Raw genomic sequence first — 22919 nt, 5'->3', positions numbered from 1 at the left:
ATATGCTTGCTGTTTAGTGTACACTTGCTGAATTTGACAATTGTGAAATGGCTTCTTGAAATGCCTCCCTTGCTTTGGTTTAGCTTAAGTGGACAGTGAAGCAAAACTAACAATATAACTCACTATTTGTGGTTTCTGAAATAGGCAACTTTAATATTGTTTGAAGTAGGATGAAAATTAATCTCTGTGTTCATGGAGCATCCCGGATTTAGATTTAAAATAGATGAGATTTTAAATAGTCTGTGTGCCTGTGCCTATAAAATGAGAGCCTTGTTAACTATCTGTTTGAATTTGGCAGATCTATTCTCTTTGAACCGATCTGCCAACTTCCTCTTGGAAGGAAAGCAGAATGTTTGAAAATAAGAGAGTCATTGGATACAAGCCACATCATTACAGGTACAAGAGTACCTGGCTCTCTCTTTGTAATAAATGGGCAGCAAAAAAGGAACGGGAATAACAAAAATCAATGGAATTTGACCCAAATAAATGAGGGTCTAACAGCTTCAAATAAAAATGAACTTTAAAAAAAATAAAACAAATGAAGTAATTGTTTTCCTGGGAAATGCATAGATTAAATTGGATCAAAATAATTAATACAAAAGGAGTTGGAGCTTTAAAGGGATTTCTCTTGAGGAGGTGCTACAACAGATCCAACTCTTATTGCTTATCTTACTTTCTTAATATACTTGACACAATCCAGCAAACCATAGTTTGACAAGGTCATAACACACTTCAAAAGTAATGGAATCAGTAACCAAGTAGATATTGGACCTTTTAAAAGATGGATTTGAACATTTGTGGAATGAGGACCACTTGGAGCCATGGTACTAAGATAGTGGTGCCTGTTTGTGCTTCACATCTCCTTTCCTGCAGTGCAGTGTTCCTAGTTGAAACAATTTTATCCAAAACTAAACACACTATCTTATGCGTGGCCCTCTGAATATTGTTAGGACTGCAACTCGTATCACATCTATCAGCATGATTAAGGTTGAAGGGTGAGATTCCTGCTCTTTACTTTGTTCCGTGGGACAAAAATATCTGCAAGGTCTGGGTAACTTTAACTGGAGAGATCATGCAGATTGAGCAGAGTTAAATCTCTTTTTCTCATCCAGCACTTCAAGTTCAAGTTCAAGTTCACTTTATTATGGTCAATGACCAGCTCATAACACAGTCCTGCACAAACACATCATAACACAGTCCTGCACAAACACATCAGGTCTAAGGGTCAGGAAATTTAAAACTTTAAAATAAGTGCATTGCCAGGACATCAAGACAATTAAACCAAGAATCTAAGCCGAAACCGTATACAGAATTGTATCAAAACCCAATACAATTACCGTGTTTCCCCGAAAATAAGACAGTGTCTTATATTAATTTTTGCTCCCAAAGATGTGCTAGGTCTTATTTTCAGGGGATGTCTTATTTTTCCATGAAGAAGAATTCACATTTATTGTTGGACAAAAAAATAAACATTTATTATATACTGTACAGTAGTTGTCATCACAAACCAGCATAACCAGACAAACTGTGAATCCTATCAAGAATTTCTTGTTATAACCATTATTTCCATGTACAAATGGTATGTACATTTACCAATCCTGCATACTCTGGTGTTCTGTTTGGCAGGCACTGGGCATGCTTCCAAACAAAAACTTCGCTAGGTCTTACTTTCGGGGGAGGCCTTATATTTAGCAATTCAGCAAAACTTCTACTAGGTCTTATTTTTTGGGGATGTCTTATTTTTGGGGAAACAGGGTAGTAGAATTAAAAGAAAGGGAATCTGAAGGGAGGGAATTGGGGTGCTCATGTGGCACAGGGAAGGGAAGTCTAGAAACAGAGGAGGCAGCAACATCCACACTATAATCCCAATTTCCTACTAGTATGAAATCTTGACTTGTACTAGCTTGTGCCATTACTCATTGATTGCTGTATTTTAATTGCTGCTGTGCAGAACTTGGTGACACTATAAGTTATAGCCGAGTTCATATCTGAAACCAGCAGGAAGATGTAAAATTGTCCACAGCGCCCTGGGTGTTTGTATAGCCATGGCGTAATGAGGTGGGATCAAATATCACTATAGAACAGGCACTGAAGAACCACATGTTCTGTTGTGTCTATGTGTCTTGAGTCACAGGGGCACAGTCTCTTGGCGTATGGGGTCTTCCAGTAATGACTTTCCAATATGGCAGATGGGAGGGCCTGGCAACGTGCCAGAGTGAAGGCCCTTCAAGGGCTGGAAACCTTTAACATTGTTAGATATTTCATAGGGGAGGTACAAAATCTACTTCTCACTTTTCAGCCTTTTGGCTAAGATCAAGTGTAGTATCTCTTCCAGCACTTTCCCCAGATCTAAATTAATCACAATCTTTAACATATATATAAATGCATACTTACCTACATGCAGCAAAGAAGTGCTGCATTTTAGGTTGCTGACATGAAATATGGACTCTACAACAGAACAGAAGTATCTGCTTGTTTTATACCATCATATACCGATTCCTTCTCCACTAAGCCAGGCACAAACAAAAGTAAAACTTGAGAGCCTTATTCCCTTGTCATAGCATGGAGTATCCATCAACTGTGTTATGTTCTGGCAGATGATATCATTATTTGTACTCAGAAAAGCAGGAACAGTTGGTAAATCTGTCACCATGGGGGCAGTGAATCCATTCCCCATTGCACAACCATTCCTCCCACAACTGCTCTTAAGTTGTGTGAAGGCTCTTTTGATGCTAAACCTCTATTGAAAACTGGGTTCAGAATCTGGATGGCTTCTGTACATTCTATTGGGAAATGTGAGTGTTAATAGGGGATTTTTCTAGCAAATTGGCAATCTAGATGCTGAACAACAATTCAGTCCCTTCTGTACTCATTCCACACAGATCTAGCAAGGAGAAAAATAAGCCCAGTCTTCTTCATAAAAATATAAAGAACTGACTTCACTTACTAATTCTTCTTCATATTCAAATACATAACTTAATGGAGAAGAGAAAATGAAGGGAAAGAATCTATTTTGAAGTGTAATAACTCATGGAGAACAGGAAACTCCAAAAGATGTCTGGAAGATCTTGCCTGTTGTAAGAAAGAATCCAATATCTAGATGAGGTACAACCAAACGGCAGCTGCATCTCAAATAATTTTGGATCTTTTGGAATGTCATTCTGTTCAACCGATAATGGTGAAATCTCTTCTGAAAGCAAAAATCATCGCAGAGGGCTTCAATCCATTCCTGTGAGCTAGGAATGCAAGTATTAATACATTTCATTCCTGGGGACAAGAACAAATTATTTCCTAATTTATCTTCTTGCTGAACGAAAGTTATAAAAAAGCTGGGCAGTTTTCAAAGAATAGGCAATTTGGGATTTATTGCAGAAAAATGTATGGTCCATTTTATTCAGCAGACAGCATTTCCCAAAAAGAACAAAACTGGAAAGAGAATGTTTCTTGCTCAATAAAAATCTATTTTCTGCCCAGAAATTTTAAGTTGTGAATTGAAGAGTCTTACTTATTTAGGATTATCCTCTTCAACGGTTCCAACAATTGAGGAGCACAATTTTCAAGCATTTTTAAACATATGCTTGAATATTCTTTCCATCCTTACCTTGAACTCTAGTAGGAATGCTTTTCAAGCTTTCTGATTATTATAATTGCTTTTCCACTGAATGTGTATATGTGACTGGACCTGCCTAAAGCAGCGCAAAAAAGGAACTGGAGGGCTCTGTTTTCCTTAATGTTAACTTTGTGCTCATCCATTATTTCTGGTGCTATGGACTCACATCTCCTCTTCCTGTGTTTTTTTTTTTTGAAGCACAACAAGGACTCAAATAAGGGAATGGGGTCAATATTCCACTTTCCTAAAAGTTAGGAAAGACACTGACTTGTTAGCTGCCTTAGTTTGCTTTAATGGATACTAGTCTTGATGGTCAGGCATTATTACAAGGGAAAGAGTGCTATTCATGGATGTCTTCCACTTCAAAATATTAATTGACATTTCTCAGGCCCCTTCTACACTGTCATATAATCCAGATTGTCAAGGCAGATAAACTATATTATCTGCTTTCAACCGGATTCATTCGATGAGTCTACGGGCCATTCCACATTGCCATATAGGTAACGGTAAAGGTTTCACCTGATATTAAGTCTTGTCTGATTCTGGGGGTTGGTGCTCATCTTCATTTCTAAGCGAAATGAAGAGCCAGCGTTGTCTAAAGACACCTTCAAGGTCATGTGGCCAGCATGACTGCATGGAGTGCCATTACCTTCCTCCTGGAGTAGTACCTATTGATCTACTCACATTTGCATGTTTTCGAACAGCTAGATTGGCAGAAGCTGGGCCTAACAGCAGGAGCTCACCCCGCTCCCTGGATTCGAATCATCAACCTTTTAGTCAGCAAATTCGGCAGCTCAGCGGTCCTCAAAATACAGACTGATATCTGAGGCTGGATCCAGATTATTTGTTTATCCCAGATTATCTGGCAGCGTAGGCTCATATAATCCAGTTCAAAACAGATAGTCTGGGATCAGATCTTGGAATATATGGCAGTATAGACCCAGCCTGACATTAAAGAAACACATTAAGTTTTCCTTGCAACTTTCATAGCCATGTAGGTCCAAGGTTTCTGAATAAGTGAAAATATCAAGGGCTTCTACTAACATCTTCCTAGAAATAAAAAGCATTCTCTTCAAAATACAGAGGAGGCAATTCATATCTAATCTAGGTTTTGAAGACACCCAGAATTACGTTGAGTCTTGTGCTGGGAATATAGAGACTCACTATATACAGGTACTCTCTGTAAGGTGCCTAATCCTGGAAGGATCCTCTCATTTTGTGCTGGGCAGATTTGGTAAATGAATACAAGATTTATAGAACCACATTTGTGGGATTCCTATTAACTGGACTTAAGTAATTGGCACATAAATCCAATCACTCTCTACATCCCTCCCCTCCCTGACTTCTCAAACTTCCACTCTCAAATGTGCAAGACCACACTTAAGCTCTAAGATCATTAACTTTATCTAATAGGCTTTGAATGAGGCTGACTTGCATTGGTGTATTGATTAAAGAAGCTTTTGCTAAGGCAGTTATATTTGTCAATTCTCCTTTCCACTAAGTTAACATATCTGACATTAGGCAATATCTATGCTTCTGTTTTGTGAATTCAGATAGAAGTTGCCTGACAACTCTGTATTTCTGCCTCTATTTTTTATTTTAAAAGAGAGAAATCTTGTGTTGTTATAAGATGTGACTGCATGCATGTGATACAGGGTTCACGGTCTCCGTTGCCAGAAGCTGTGTTACAGGAGGCTGGCTTGTTCTTTAAACATACAGCCTGCAACAACACTGCTAGCCAATTGTGTTTGCTATTTTTGAACCAAGCTTTTAGTTTTCTAGGTAATTTCTATCCCTATAATTTATCCTTCCATTTCTAAGTTGTCATCTGTATTTTATGTCGCATGGCTGAATCAGAACATTTGGTAATTTTGGAGGGAAGAGGTCGTGTTTTGAGTTTAATGGTTCTGTGTGCTGTTTTGTATAACTTTCTCGGATAGATGTGGAAGGCTATCTATAATATAATATATTAAAAGTCACTATATGTATGTATGTATGTATGTAGGCATGCATGCATTTCCCAAAATGGCCTCACTTTCAGAGAGCGATTAAACTCCTGCCAACAATAGATCTGGACAAATTTGGTATAGACCCCCCACAACTAACAGAAAATACTGGAGGGATTTGGGGAAGATTGACCCTTGGTTCTGGGAGTGATAGTTCACCAATATCCAGAGAGCACTATGAACCCAGTCGACGATGGATCTGGGTCAACTTGGCAAACATACTCAACATGGTCAACTTTGAATACTGGTGGGGTTGGGGGCGGGATTGACTGACAATTTTGGGAATTGTTGCTCATCCGCATATGTATACATTTTCTGATGGGAGCAGTCATAAAAAAAACAAAAGCAAGCAATGACTTTTTTTTTAAATAAACGGCACTACAAAAGATCTAACCCAGGCATTGCTGGGTACATAAGCTAGTATTATTAAAATGCTATTACATACAGACATGCATATATACTCTTAGTGTTAAAGTATATATTTTTATTTTTTATATAATTTTTGAATTAAGTGTATAAGTGACTCACAGAATGCAAAAGAAAAAAAAATCAAATAACATAATACAGATATGTCATTTGAGCAGATACCCCCACCCGTGAATGACCACCCATGACTTTTGGCACCACTTAGTGTGAAACTAATATTTCATAAAAACCAGCTCTTATCTTTGCATTAATCAGTTCCCCTTGAGGCTACTTTAAAAATTTCTTTTCTGGAACAGATGACCCTTGGGTTACTTCCCAAGTCTCAAAAAGAACTGCAAATTCTGGAAGCTACAGATGATGATTCTGAGAACAAAGACGGGTTGAGGAAAGATTCTGTATTTCTTATTTCCTATAGCCTTATCAGATAACAACTACACAAAGCACACAATTAGCCACTTTGTATGGCTAGATTAGCAGCCAATTAATCATTCATTAATAATTGAGTTCATTAATAATTGAATTTCATATTGTCAGACAATGACGGAAAGTAATAGTTGCCAGTTGTCCTGAAGCAGGATCAAATGCCAAAGCACTGTCTTATTACATTCAAGAAAACATGATAGCTTTGAAAGTTAGATAACCTGTAAACCTGTAGAGCTGAAAACCTGAAACTGCTGTGTCATCTTTCATAACGAAAACTAAAACATCTATCATTACTTACTTTATCCCAAGTTCTTGAGGTGGGGACTGCTACAGATTTCATCATCATCTTTCAATATCACAAGAAATTCAAGGTCGAATTGACAAGGTACTCACAAGTAGCCTCATAAAATTGTACTTTCTCTACACCAGAGAAGCTGTGAATCCTGAATTCAAGATAGCATCCAGTGGCGTTTTTGTTGTTGGTGCAAATGTGAACCAGCAAGCTGAACACAGCTCAAAAAAATTATGGGGTTGGCCAGGTGTCAAAGGTGTCAGCAGAAAATGAGTTTTTGGTGACACCTTAGAAAGTGACATGTTTATTGTGTATTTATTTGCTGCAGAGTACAGTCCACATTTTGGTGATTTTGAATGAAGATCTTGTCCAACAGTGGCTTTTGGATTTTCTTCCCCTCATGAACCATCATGGCTGTCTTTTTTCCCCCTCCATAACAAATGTGTTAGTTTACAAAGTGCTCTAAGACTCTCTATCCTTTGCTGCAAGAGACTCACCTGGCTCCCCATCAGACTGGGTTGGGTAACTTCCTTCCAACATTTTTTTTCACAAAGACAGGCTGCCAAAAGAGTAAAATTATGACTATATTGAGGGACTACCAAATAAAATAATCTTAAGAAATGGGGCTACAATGTGGAGTCCACGACATGCGAGTGTGGAGAAGAGCAAACCACAGACCACTTATTACAATGCAGTCTGAGCCCTGACACATGCACTATGGAGGACCTTCTTACAGCAACACCAGAGGCACTCCAAGTGGTCAGCTACTGGAAAAAGGACATTTAGTATCATGCCAAGTTGTTGTTGTGTTTTTTAACTTTGTGTTTTCAAATACATTACAACTTCTGACACAATAAATAAATACCAAATAAAGTAGCTTGATGGATTCATCAAACCACCTTATTTGGTGGTCCCTTAAGATATTCATAACTTTACTCAGAAGATCTCCAATTATTCAGCCCTTAATTCACTCTAAGAACATCTGCCTCAAGAATGAGTATTCATAAATTGTTGCTGTTTTTCTTTGATTTTCCTTATGAGATGAGAGGGAACTTGAGATCCAGGCTTAGGGCAGCAATTGAAGATTTAAGAAATTCCTATACTTCTTCAACTCTCCAGGTAGTGAGACAAAGGTTAATGTAAGCAAAATTAGAGAGTGATTGCCCCCTCCCCATTATGAATTTAAGGCCTGGTTACCATTCTCAGCTGTCATCAGAGTTTCCAGGTTCAATCCAAGTTTGTTGATTGTCTGGTGCAATTGTGTAACCTTGGTACACTGTCAATCCACAGATGAGGAGAGAAAGATGGTAGGTGTATGCACTGGGGACCATCATACCTTTTTGAGCAACATAGGAAGTGGAGCACCAATTTCATGAACTTTCTTGCTGTACCAGCCAGGTTCACAGCAATGTGGGGCCTGAAAAACCAATTTCATAGGGACTGTCAATGGTGTAAGCAGCAGCATAGGGCCTTGAATGTCTTGTTTCCAGTAGGTAAGACCACATAGAATCATAGAATAGTAGAGTTGGAAGAGACCTCATGGGCCATCTAGTCCAACCCCCCCGCTAAGAAGCAGGAAATCACATTCAAAGCACCCCCGACAGATGGCCATCTAGCCTCTGCTTAAAAGCCTCCAAAGAAGGAGCCTCCACCACAGTCCGGGGCAGAGAGTTCCACTGCTGAACAGCTCTCACAGTCAGGAAGTTCTTCCTGATGTTCAGGTGAAATCTCCTTTCCTGTAGTTTGAAGCGATTGTTCTGTGTCCTAGACTGCAGAGCAGCAGCAAACAAGCTTACTCCCTCCTCCCTATGACTTCCCTTCACGTATTTGTACATGGCTATCATGTCTCCTCTCAGCCATCTCTTCTGCAGGCTAAACATGCCTAACTCTTTAAGCTTGTTCTCCAGACCCTTAATCATTTTAGTCGCCCTCCTCTGGACGCTTTCCAGCTTGTCAACATCTCCCTTCAACTGTGGTGCCCAGAATTGGACACAGTATTCCAGGTGTGGTCTGACCAAGGCAGGATAGAGGGGGAGCATGACTTCCCTGGATCTAGATGATATACCCCTATTTATGCAGGCCAGAATCCCGTTGGCTTTTTTAGCTGCCGCATCACATTGTTGGCTCATGTTTAACTTGTTGTCTACGAGGACTCCAAGGTCTTTTTTGCACATACTCCTGTCAAGCCAGGTGTCCCCCATTCTGTATCTTTGCATTCCATTTTTTCTGCCAAAGTGAAGTATCTTGCATTTGTCCCTGTTGAACTTCATTTTGTTAGTTTTGGCCCATCTCTCTAATCTGTCAAGATCGTTTTGAATTCTGCTCCTGTCTTCTGGAGTGTTAGCTATCCCTCCCATGCAAGTCCTAGCCAGAATGATGGTAACTACTATAGCTGCCTGACAAATTTGGCCACCTTTCTGGTTGCTAAAAATGTTTTCAATCCACCTAATTCTGGATTGCCATAGTAGGCTATGCTATGTTACCTGGTTGAGTGGGGTTTGCCCAACATTTAGGCCCATTTACCTAGCTTGTCTTCCTGCCTTGGTAGCACAGAAGTAATTCCAGCTCATCTATGAATGCTCTGTTTCTTTTATATCATATGTGCTCAGCTTCTAGTCTCAGGTTTTGAACCTGAAATCTGAAATGCAATGTTCTGCATTGGGAATCCTCTGAGGGTATCTCCACTACAAGAACACCCTAAGTTAATAAATGAAACCATTTGTATCGGTTCTATGAGTATAGGATTTGTACTGTACTTTCCTTCCTGTCCATATCTGCAACACACACACACTGTTCTTTTTACTGCAAACATAAGCAATGAAGAGAGGAATTCCTGCTGGGTTGTTAAATAGCATCACAGCAGTCTGCTGGCTCTAAAAGCTAGAGGTGATGAGCTATTAACATTTACCTTCTACTAGGATTAAATGGGGGGAAAGTCTAGCCTAAACAAATATACTGAAATGGATCTATGATGAAAATTTCATTAATTCATTCTTTAGAACCTTGGTCCTTGATTAAACCTTTATCCTCTGGCAACAGGTGGTCCTGTGCAGGGAAGAGAAGACGGTGAGCTGGCAGGAGCTCCCTGGCCATTTCTTTCCCCGGAGCCAGGTGGGGTACGGAATTTATTGTTGCTGTGCTCATTCTAGCAGGGATTAAAAACAGGAAAGGAACTTCTAATTAATATTAATTGTGAAATTCACAGCAAGATGGTAATGTGTCTGCTAAAAGGATAACGGAGCTATTAGCATGAACATCTCTCAAAAACAAACCTACTTTCTGCACTAACTTTAAAATAGGGAGGAAAATCAGTTTGGCATAATGGAAAATTAGATGTTTTTTTTTTTCAAATAAAAAATGAAGTGTAGTTGCAGTTCATTTTAGTTCAGTGCCATGCTGAAATTTAGAGACAAGCACATTGTGGTTCTTGGGCATGCATTTAATAACCACCCAAGCTTACAAATATAAGGCTTCATTTGAATGGTAAAATAACAGCCATCTTATATGGATGGCTGATCTTTCATGCGGTGAAAGGATATGTAAGCATCGTTTCCCTCAAAGCAAACATAAAGCTACTCAAAATAGGGTACGAAGAGAATGGGTTCAGGCAAAGGGGAGCAACTGCTTCAGGTAGAAGATTATAGAGTCATATTTTAGTTCTTAATTTCGTTGTTCTGTGAAGAACAACGAGAGATGCTTGTGAAATTCTCTGCCTTATATGGCAAAATAACCTGCCTGGTTTTGGACACTATATAGTTGGATTTGGGTAAATCCCATTTATTGCCCTGGCTCAAGCTTCCTTGGGCTACCTGAACTTTCATAGGCTTTTCCATAGAGAAAGAATGAATGACCATGCAGAGGGTGAGATTTTCTATTCTGAACCTCCGTCACATACTCTATTTCCCACTCAAATATATTGTTTTGCTTCCATTTGTGCTTTAAAATGGTGACCTAAACTAACAATGGATCATCTTGTGGCACTCTTATGAAGGATAAAAGAAGAGAAAGGAAGTTATTTAAGAGGGAGTTGGTGTTTGACATGGTTTGGAGGAATAAGAAAACATTTCTTTTTATTTTCACATTTGAATACATTGAGTTTTCTGTGCGGAGACAGTTAATTCTTACCCCAAAGTCATTTTTTCTGAATTTAGGAATTCAATACACTTGGTGTACCAGCTGACTTCACAGGTCACAATAGTGGGGTCCTTCTCTACAACAGTATGGGAGAATTTCATTGGCAAAATAGTGAAAAGCAGAGACATCACACTGGCAACGAAGGTCTGCATAGTCAAAGCAATGGTATTCCCCATAGTAACCTATCGATGTGAGAGCTGGACCATAAGGAAGGCTGAGCGAAGGAAGATAGATGCCTTTGAACTTTGGTGCTGGAGGACCGCAAGAAGATCCAACCAGTCCATCCTCCAGGAAATAATGCCCAGCTGCTCACTGGAGGGAAGGATATTGGAGGCAAAGTTGAAGTATTTTGGCCACATCATGAGAAGACAGGAAAACTTGGAAAAGATCATGATGCTGGGGAAAATGGAAGGAAAAAGGAAGAGAGGCCAACCAAGGGCAAGATGGATGGACAGTATCCTTGAAGTGACTGGCTTGAACTTGAAGGAATTGGGGGAGGAGACAGCTGACAGGGAGCTTTGGTGTAGCCTGGTCCATGAAGAGTCGGAAACGACTGAACGAATGAAGAAGAAGAACTATACACTTCATGTGGTGATAAGTGACAAATGTTTGATTCCTCTACCACACCCTACTAAACTTGATGTGATAGCAACAGGATTGTCATGCATTTAAATATCTACAAGGAAGACTCCTTGAAGGATGGATCTACTTTGAAACAAAGCATCCTTGACTTCCTTCACAGATAATAGTAATGGTTTTTCCAACATCCCTGCATCAATGAATTAGGTAGTTGCAGGGTGTGAACAACTTCTGGCAGTTCCTGGTGGATGTAAAATGTGACTCTCAAGCTATCAGAAGTAGCCAGTTCCTACAATAAAATCTGGATCCCCTCTTCCTGCTATATTGTGAAATTGAACAGTAAAGTGTCAAGCATGGACTTCCATAGTACACTAGTTTTACCTAAAAGAAATGGTAGTGGATGGCATTGATATCAAAGTAGGGGAGCCATTCTGGGACCTCTTTCACATGGCAATAATTCTCACTCTAGGACTATACTTTAAGTGCAATCGCTACATCCTCCGAAAACTTTGGGTTTAGTTTAGTGAGACACTATGGCTGGCTGAGAATTCTAAGAATCCTTTCTACATTATCAGTCTGGAAGGATTTGTTAGGATAGGGCCATGGGAGTTAAAGGGAAACATAGCACTATGATTGTGTAATAACAATGAGGACTATGTTTTAGTATGAACTTTAAATGCATCTGTCCAAAACACTGAACCGTATCTCTAAAACAGCTTTAGAATTTTGGTAGTGCCTTTAAAGTTTGGGTGAAACCCAAAGCTGATTTACTGCTTTATGGATGTGGGACTTGTCTATAAGAACCAAAAGCAGTAGAAGTTGAGGAAAGAAGGTTTAGCTTGGACCATATGGACTGCTTTGCTCAGAGAGAATGACTTCATATGCAAGATTACTGTTATCAGCAGTTACATATTTTAAGGGTTAAATGTGTTTAGTTTGGTTGTCAGAGGAATAATAAATACTGGGTGTTTGAAAAAGAAACTCCCTATTCACCATTTAATTTAAATAGTGAATAGGGAGTTCTTTTTCAAACACCCTGTATAATTGCTACTATAGGATTTGCATCTCGTTTTTTTTTGTGCTGCTCTATCCCATTCCCCATCATTCTTTACAGACTCTGTGGTGATTGTTCTTTATTAGTATATGCTTTGTTTCTTTGAATGGACTGGTTTGTACTTCAATTTGTTTTGGTAGTTATATTTCATTAATATTTTAAAGGAGAGGGCATCATTCTATTAGTTGTGTTTTTTTCTTTTTCTTTTTCGCCGTCTCATCTCCCCCTCTCTCTATGTTTTAATCTGCTGCATTCACATTTCTTAAATGATTTCCTTTTAGCTTTTTGGTCCACTTAATGTCTTTAAGACTTGGGGCCTATTTACACTACACAATTTCAGTGCTAAGATTCCCATTGATCCCCATTGCTGCTGATAAAAGTGTGCTATCCCAAAAGAAGTCTGTTTGCATTTCTTTCCATTCCAAAATGGAAAATGATATTCCCTTTTCCTGGACTCCAGTGCTCTGTCACAGTCCCTATACCATTGAGACTTACATTGGTAGTTTCTGATAACTGATCTTGGGCCAATTTCATACACACTCTTTTTGACTTGCTTCCCATGATTCTTGTTATAGGGATAAAGTGAGAAGGAAGACAGCCAGATAGTTTGCCTGACCTTTTTGGAAGAAAAAGGATAAGTATAACTAAAAAAATAATAAATAAATAGGATTCAAGTAGAGTCTAAAAGATTGCAGATATTCAAGTCATCTGTTGTGAAGAAATTTTGCCCAAATTGACACCAGAGATACTCTTTTAATTAGTTATCCATTGTGTTACATCTTTGAGTGAATAGAGTAAAACATCTAAGAAACAATTGGCATGTGTTAATATCAGAGGCGGTCCAACAATGAGGCGAATTAGGCAGTTGCCTGTGGCGCAAAACATATGGGGGTGCAGTTGAGACTTTTTCTGTTGATTTGTTGCAAAACATGATGTTTTGGTGCTTAGTTTGTAAAATTTTAATGTAATTTGATGTTTAATAGGCTTTCCCTTAATCCCTCCTTATTATCCAACATTTTCGCTTATCCAACACTTTTATTTTTCAGTGATTGGTTTGGGGGAGGGGGCAAAATTCTGTTCACCTACACTTGAAAAATACCTAGGGCCGGATCTGGTTAATATATAGGTATGGCGCCTATGATTGGCATACTGTTGGTCAGTCCCAACAATTGCTGAATAGTGAGTCAATCTGTAGGTAAATTTCATTGATCTGAATTGATCTACTCTAGTCAGGGCTATCAACAGGATTTCTGCCCATGAATACTTACATATAGATAAATGCTATTATATGTAATGGTGCTTGTTCACAAGTAAAAGTGCATGAGAATACAGCCTTAATCTCAAAATTAATAATTTTTCTCCACACTGGCTTCACATCAGAATTTGTGTGCATGCGCACCCTCGCACATGTACAAATACTTTATGGATAAAAAAATAAATAATTCAAAGTAATTATAATAGAGTGCTGTTGATAAGTAGAAGTGTTATAGTTTGCAAAAGAGATTAGAGGTGTCTTCTTGAAGAAGCTAAACCATGTTAGGTAAATATATATTTAGAAGTAACTCCTCCTCCCTCCCCCACTGCATTACATTCTCTAATTAAAAGGAAAAACAATTCATTCATTACACAGAAAATAATTACTTGTTCAAAGCATTCCTTGAGTGTGGCACAATTCTCTAATGAGGACATAAACTAATTAAAATGTTAAAAATAATTTGTGTGGGGAACGTATATGACAGCAGAACTTCAACGGTGTTAATGCAGTGAAAATACAAATTGATTCCAACTCCCTGCCTACAATGAGACATCAGTGGCACCAAAACTGGCTCCCCATGCCATTTCCTTGATTTCCCATAGGAAGGAACAGCCAGAACTTGGGAACAGAGTCATGCCAGCTCCAGGATTTGGATAGCCGTAGAGAAAGAACTATAACTTTTTATATTTTTATATTTTTTCCTTTCCTTGCCTTGCAGCGTTTTAATTTTTGTATACTTTTTATCATGTTTTTATCATGTTTTTATCATGTTTTAATTGTTTTGTTTTTATAGTATATTTGTTGCTGGCCCTCATGGCAGAACGTAAGCCGCTCTGAGTCCCCTCGGGGAGAAGGGCGGGGTATAAATGCATGTAATAAATAAATAAATAAATAAATAAATAAATAAATAAATAAATAGTTTATCCATGCCTCACAACCTCTGAGGATGCCTGCCATAGATGTGGGCGAAACGTCAGGAGAGAATACTTCTGGAACATGGCCACACAGCCCGAAAGACATACAACAACCCCAAGAACTCTAACTGTCTCAAGGGCTAGCTGGAAAATACAACTATAGCTTTGCTTTCTAGATGCTACTACCATGAAATGCAATAGTCATCAACCTTTTCAGACCATTTTCATTATTTGTTTAAAACTATTCAATTTACCATGGTTATTTATTGATTTATTGTGTCAGAAGCAAATTGATGATATAGTGTATTCTCAATTTGCATCTGACATGATAAATAAACAAATAGCCATGGTTATTGAATTTTGTCTTTCCTTTTTGCATATAATAGAGGCATTACTTTATCACAATGTTCAAAAAATTGATAACTGCCATCTTTTGCTCCATGATTTTTTTTGGCAAAGAACCGATGTTCAGCTGTGCAAAAAAAAAAAAAGCATTTTGTGCAGAACAGTTACTTTGTACAGGTTATTTGGAACAATACAATTTTTTTGCAATGATGTGAAAAATCATTGCAAGAGCTCATTAACTTATTGTGAGTACACTCTCTCTCTCTTTCACATGCACACACAAAAGGATGCCTTTTCTGATAATTCTTGAAGAAATTAGAAGGCCATGCTGGTGAATCAAGGATTCAACTGTGTTGAGATAAATGTGTTTCTATACCAATCTCAGATCAGAATCTGAATAGTATGGAGGTCTTCAGTTCAGAACTCATGCCTTCTAGTATAAAGATGTGAAATCATTGTACATTGCACATGTGTTCGGGTAACTTTACATTCACCTACATTTCAGACCAGATGTTTAGATTATCTACATCAAATTTGCCCTTCCACAGAAACTTCTCAGACTTACTGGTATTGGTAGGATATTAATCTTTATATGTCAAGGGAGAGGTGGAGTGGACTCTGTGTTTCTGGAGGAAAGTCCATAAAATGCAGGAATCCAATTCTATGTAAAATAACATAGCCAAGCAAATTTCTAAGTTAACCTAAGCAAATTCCTATTAGTGCCTCCTTCCCCTTCACAGAGCAAGAACAGAAAGACTCCATCCAATACTAAGCAATGCAGTTGGTTGGTTAGTTATTGTTGCTTGATGCAATTTCACAATTTGCATGGGAATCATTTACAAAAGTATGAGTATTCCTTGCAAAAATTGTCTTAAAGTTAAGGAGAGAGTAAATATCATTTCTCATTTTTTTGCATGTGAGAATGAAGCAAACAGGGAGACACCTCCTTGGTAAGCAGGAGTTGTACAGCCTGGCAAACTCAAGATGTGGTGGGATGTAACACCCCTCATTCATCAGATACATTAGATGGCCATGATAACAGCTGCTGTCTAAGAAGATTGGTGGGGCTCAATAAGAGAAGGTACAGGAGTTACTTACATAAATGAAACGCTATGCCAAAATCTTCCATGATGATAGTTTACTGTATTTAATAGTAGAATCACTTCCAATACAAAGCTTTGTTTCTTTAGAAAATCCACTGAGAAAAAAGTGGTGAAAGAAACAACAATATGATAAATAAAAAGATCAAGAAAAAAACCCAGAAACGGGGCCTATTAAGACTATTTAGAAGATTCACTCTGGTGATGAAGAAATTTGTCAATACTGCTTTGTTGCTGCAAGATTAATAATCGCTAAAACATGGAAGGGGGGAAAAGACTTAACTATTAAAGATTGGAGGGATAAACTAGTATATTATATCCAAATGGCCAAGCTGACAAATAGTAGCAGAGGAGGAAATAATGAAGAATTCGTAAACAAATAGGGCTGGCACTTGAGTATCTGGAAAAGAAGATAAAGGTAGATTTGAAGATTGCCATAAAGGGGATTTAGTGAAAGAAGATATATGGTTAGTTGCTGCTTAGTTATGTGATCCATATTGAGGGGTGTCGGTCATGGGGATTGGGTTCATGGGTGTGGGGTTAGAGGGATAAGAAATGGTAAGCCAAATTTGATTTTTCACATGTTTAACGACTGCTGAATGTATATCATTTGTAAACTTGCTTATTCTGTTGTATTTTTTCTTTTTTCTTTTTTCCTTTTTTCTGTTTTTTTTTCTGTTTTCTACTGTCTGTTTTATTTTTTATATACACTATAAAATTTAAAAAATTAGAAAAAGAAAAAAGAAGAGAAAAAAAATAGAGGACTCTTTCTGAAGAGCTACAAGGCATTCATGCAGATGGAAGCGCTTGATTCTGCCTTGTAGAGTTATTATGCCAATTGATCTGTAGCACTATTACTTGATAAACACATTCTTTGGTACTGTGTTCATCTATAAAGGACTGAACACTGTGTACTTGCTCCTGAAGCTAGGCATGGCTCTGTCAGCTAGATGGAGAACTGTTTTGACAGCCATCTGCACAGCATCTTTCAATAAATTTCATTCCTATTAAGTCATTAAATAGCCAGCAAATTTTTAAAAAAGATCGGATATAGACAGAAAGCAGTAGAAATTTTCCTTGTTTATTTTTCCTTTATCCCTCTGTTAAATGGCTTTGATTTACAGAAGGGTATCATTTTACTGCCTTACTTTTTGCTGTTCCAATTCTTGAACAAACGTTCCTCAGGCAGTTGTAAAACTGCAGCTGTTGGCCAAATTCCTAAAGCCTGTGAATTCTGAGTGGTTATTATGCTAATATAAAAGGAGCAGGAAGTGCTGTTTACTTCCTATGGGTCCTCATGATAATATCTTTAATTATTTGCATCGTTTCCAATTGGGTACTTGTATGGGCCATATTATAAGATCTTTGACAACAACAGCAGGAATAACAATTCAACATCTGATATGATGACAGTGCTTTTGCTGTTGATGTTCTGGGAGCAACTCCAAAGGACCTACAAAACATATGACTGAAACCATCCTAGGTAGGAGCCCAACAGCAGTATTTTAAAAAGTACTATACTTGAAAAATTTCACATTATCTGACAATTTCCATTACCTTGGATATAATACAAATCATTGATGCTCCAAAACTTCAATTGGTGACACCTAGTGCTGTAAAACTGGGAGTTATTCCCTGTATTTTCCCAGTTGAGTGCGCAAACTGTCCTAAGAAATGCAAATATTGAACTTATATCAGAAAGTCTTCGATAATTTTTTTTGAGACCACACCTCCCAGAATCCCTCCTGATAGCTTGACCAATGTATCTGTCCTATCAAATTCTGGTCTTTGTAATCTGGAAGACAGCTCTGGTAAAGGTCTCCAAACTCCTTAGTAGTACTTAGTAGTTAGTATTTAGAAACCTTTCTAGTGTAGGTTTTGCCGGCTGGATCTACACTGCCCTATATCTCAGATTATCTGCTTTGAACTGGATTATATGAATCTACACTACCAGATAATCTGGGATAAACAGATAATCTGGGATCAGATCCTTGATATAGAGCAGTGTAAATCCAGTCTAAGTATCTCACTGATCAAATCCCGGAATTCCGTAGGATGGAACAATTGTAGTCAAAGTGCTATGAAAATGCTATACCCGTATAAGTTGGAGACTTTCCAGGAGCTCTTGTTTGATATTAGAAGGCATGGTGATCCTCCCCCTCACTCATGGAAATACAACTCTCACTGTATCACTTCTTTTGCCTTTTGGTTAAGATCAAGTGATGAGCTCTCATTGTACTGGGTACAGGAAAGAAGTCTTAAATTAGTTTAAAGCTGCAGCTATTCATGAGCCTACCTGAGAGTTACTCCCACTGGACTCAATGAGGTTTTGTTTTGTGTAAAATGTCTTGGTATTGTGATGTAAATCTATGATGTAGCCTTATTGAGCACTTCTACTTCTTTTTGCTTAAAAGCAACATAATGTAATGGCTACTTTGAAGTATTTAAGATATTATAATAGAGAGCTTCTAGGATATTTTGAAAATATGAATTCACTGTAATATAAAAATGTGTTATCTTTTACAATGGGCCAGCTAAATACCAGAAATATATACATAGACATTGCCAAACTTTGGTCTTTTTTCTATCCGTTAGTTGGGAAAGCCATAAAGATTGAACTGTACAGAGCAAAGTCATGTATTCTTCAATTGCTGAGGGCAGGGAACAGCTGAATATACAGGAATTTCAATGTTTGGAGACTTGCAGTTGTGTAAATACAATTGGATTTCTAACTTGCCATCACTCAGGGTACAGTTCCCTGTGTCTCATGGAAGATACAATTTAGTGCCTGTCTCCATGTTCATTAAACCTTGCTATTAAACTCTTGGTACATAGCCACACCAAACTTCTCATAATAGAAAAGACAGAAATTAAATAGTTAATTTTTCCTGCCTCCCCAAAAGATGTTACCACTTATTTTTCATCCAAAGTAATTGACTTAAATTGGATTTTGATTTAAATTGGATTTTCAGCATTAACAGTCTCAGCATTCAGTTATTCGTTATTTATTAATTAAATGAGAGAGAGTGCTAAAGAACCAATCTATATTACAATTCCCAATGTAGCTCTCCTCAATTTTTACAAAACTGCTGAAAATCACAAAGCATACATCTTCACAGCAAGATTAATATGGTTTGACACCACTTGGGTTAGTTTGGAACCATATTTTGGGGTGATTTTGCTTTTTTAAAATTTATTTTGATATACCTGCATCTGCATATACATAGTGAATGAGGGGTGGAGGGAAAGGGGGCTAGTCGTACACTGAGATTTTCATCAAAGCCTTCAGCACATTTTCCACTTTTTAAAGCAAAGTAATCTTTAAGTAAGGAGCCCCGGTGGCGAAGTGTATTAAAGCACTGAGCTGCTGAACTTGCAGACCGAAAGGTCCCAGGTTCAAATCCCAGGAGCAGAGTGAGCACCCGCTGTCAGCTCCAGCTTCTGCCAACCTAGCAGTTCGAAAACATGCCAATGTGAGTAGATCAATAGGTACCGCTCCGGCGGGAAGGTAACGGCGCTCCATGCAGTCATGCCAGCCACATGACCTTGGAGATGTCTACGGACAATGCCGGCTCTTCGGCTTAGAAATGGAGATGAGCACCAACCCCCAGAGTCAGACATGACTGGACTTAAAGTCAGGGGAAAATTTTACCTTTAATCTTTAAGTAAGTAAGAATAAAATCCTCCTTATCCACTTGCATCTTTTTCATTCTCTCTCATGGTTATTTCTATGGAGCCTCCTCCATAATGCATCACCACTGGGCAGATGAAAGGCAAGTAAGGAAGTGTCTGGAATATCTGCTTTTTACAGGGGCCTTCCCTATTGCCTCTTTTCTCTTTCCCCATCAGGTCAGCAGTCACTGGATTTGTGACTAGCCTCCTTTCTCCAAACATGGAAGTGGGTAGCTGGTAGGAAAAGTTTTGGTTTTTGGATTATTCTGAATTCCAGATTTCTGAATAAGAGAGACTTATATCAGGATGTACAGGAGCCCCGGTGGCGAAGTGGGTTAAAGCACTGAGCTGCTGAACTTGCAGACCAAAAGGTCCCAGGTTCAAATCCCGGGAGTGGCTTGAGCGCCTGCTGTTAGCTCCAGCTCCTGCCAACCTAGCAGTTAGAAAACATGCAAATGTGAGTAGATCAATAGGTACCGCTCCGGTGGCAAGGTAATGGCGCTCCATGCAGTCATGCTGGCCACATGACCTTGAAGTGTTTACGGACAATGCCGGCTCTTCGGCTTAGAAATGGAGATGAGCACCAAGCCCCAGAGTCAGACATGACTAGACTTAATGTCAGGGGAAACCCTTACCTTTACCTTATATCAGGATGTATAAAATGTTTGAAGTTATGAGAAATACTTTGATTGGGGTTGTTGTATGTCTTTCGGGCTGTGTGGCCATGTTCCAGAAGTATTCTCTCCTGACGTTTCGCCCACATCTATGGCAGGCATCCTCAGAGGTAGTGAGGTATCCATACCTCACTACCTCTGAGGATGCCTGCCATAGATGTGGGCGAAACGTCAGGAGAGAATACTTCTGGAACATGGCCACACAGCCCGAAAGACATACAACAACCCTGTGATCCCGGCCATGAAAGCCTTCGACAACACAATACTTTGATTTTATCTTTTCTAATGTCATATGACATCGAGGTTAGTAATCTCTCATTACTCTATGTATCCCTTTGGAGCTCTTACAGAAGGAGGTATCTATTACTTTTTTATAGAATAACTGTCACATTCCCACTCCCTTGACTATTAATGGATGGAAAGGTAGAGGACTTCTAGGCACCATTCAGTTGCTGTTACATTGTTGGGTGAAAGGAAGAGCCATCACCCCCTATACTTTGAATATATTTAATAGAGGAATCAAATTTGCAGAGGAAGTACAATGGAGGAGATGTATAGTCTGCCAGACGTATAGTCTGTATAGTCATCCCAGATTCGTCCAAAATTACATTTTAACATACAACTGGCTAAACATTTGATCTGCCAGTGACAAGAGATTAAATTCCCTTCTCACCTATCTTCAGTTTCTTTAGGAAAAAGTATCAGACAGGATGAATCAGATGGCGAGACAAGTGGGAAGCTTTGTACTGGAGGGAGTAATCTTTTTTATTTTTATTTTTTAGAAGAGGGGCAGTGAATTCAATGAATGTTTTCATCCATGCAGTTTTGTCACTGTGCCCAGAGTATTTTATAAAAGTTTTGTCCATCTGCCCAAATTCCTTTTAAATAAATTGAAACATACAGATGCGTACTCCAACAGCATATTTTAAAATCTTCAAAAGAACACGGTGTTCTCGAGAATGGCAATTTTACAGCCAGGTTGGAAGAAGCCTTTAAAATAGTATGGATGGTGGCAACAGTGGAGCAGGTGAATCCCTACCTATAACATATTCAAAATGGTGCTGTTGAGGGACCCCTCAAGCAAAGATGTGTATTAGGTATGTTATTAGTACTATTACTGTAAGCCAGGGGGTGCCTGCCAGCTGTTCAGTTTTTTGTTTGACTAATAAAGAAAATGAATTGATTTCTGGCTCGATCTTAACTAAGGGAACAATTCTGTTTCAATTACCCACAAGAAGGCATCCTTAATGAAACATGTATATCATTTCCCAGTGCAGAAACGAAAACTAACATTTACTTTACTATTCCCTGTAGGCACAAGTGCTGAGATTATCATGTGAAAGAAGTCATGCATTATGCAGTGCTTTTAGGAAGGGAAGCAACTTTTGCTGTCATTAATGGCACATAATTCTTTTCAGAATCCCAGTGTGTCTTGCTCGTACAAGAACTAAGGAAAGCAAGATACATGGACAGAAAGAAAAGAACACACAGGCAGAAAATGAGAAGGAGTCTCAGTTTAAGGTCAATTATTTGAAGGGATTTTTCTAGCAATTATATCTGTGAGCTAAATTAGACATGGTGGCCACAGCTATGTATGAGGCAGTTTAACCCACTGAGACACCTAAAGAGCTGGATCATAGCACATTTTCATCTAGTTTAGTGCCTAGTTAAAGGTCTCCATAGAAAGCCCATAAATAGTGATTAGAAACAGTGGTTGCAATCTTTGCATGGTTCAGTGCAGTGTAGTAATTCTGCATGAGGGGTTACACTACCCCTGGCTATTTACCACAGTCAGAATTACCATGGAGCCTCCCGTGGCTCATGTGTTAAAGTGCTGAGCTGCTGAACTTGCAGACCGAAAGGTCCCAGGTTCAAATCCGGGGAGCGGAGGTAGCGCCCACTGTTAGGTCCAGCTTCTGCCAACCTAGCAGTTCGAAAACATGCAAATGTGAGTAGATCAATAGGTATTGCTCTGGCGGGAAGGTAACGGCATTCCGTGCAGTCATGCCACATGACCTTGGAGGTGACTCTTCGGCTTAGAAATGGAGATGAGCACCAACCCCCAGAGTCGGACATGACTGGATTTAAGGTCAGGGGAAACCTTTACCTTACCGCTCCATGGCTGATGGAAAATAGGGGAGAGAGGCCCATTATCCAGATGTGAAGCAGTTTCAGAAGCTTTCCAGAAATCTCAGTGACTCAGGCCCCTTCTACACTACCATATAAAATTCCAGATTATCTGCTTTGAACTAAATTATATGACAGTGTAGACTCATATAATCCAGTTCAAAGATGATAATCTGCATAATCTGCCTTTTTACAAAACACATTTTTATTGGAAATTTTATATTTGAAAATAGAAGAGAAAAAAAGGATTATATATTTGCAAGAAATAAAGTTTTCACATCAAAAGTGGGAGAACATTCCCTATTAGT

The 22919-nt window shown here is 38.7% G+C and overlaps 1 pseudogene; it reads left to right on the top strand.

The window, feature by feature from the left end:
• The first annotated feature begins 2287 nt into the window (after positions 1-2287).
• On the top strand, positions 2288-2434 carry LOC134299803 (U2 spliceosomal RNA; annotated as a pseudogene).
• The last annotated feature ends 20485 nt before the right edge of the window (positions 2435-22919 follow it).

Source organism: Anolis carolinensis, chromosome 5, assembly GCF_035594765.1.
Source record: "Anolis carolinensis isolate JA03-04 chromosome 5, rAnoCar3.1.pri, whole genome shotgun sequence".
Classification (NCBI taxonomy): domain Eukaryota; kingdom Metazoa; phylum Chordata; class Lepidosauria; order Squamata; family Dactyloidae; genus Anolis; species Anolis carolinensis.
The sequence above is the reverse complement of the archived record's forward strand: the minus strand, read 5'-3'. Positions and strand labels throughout refer to the sequence as shown.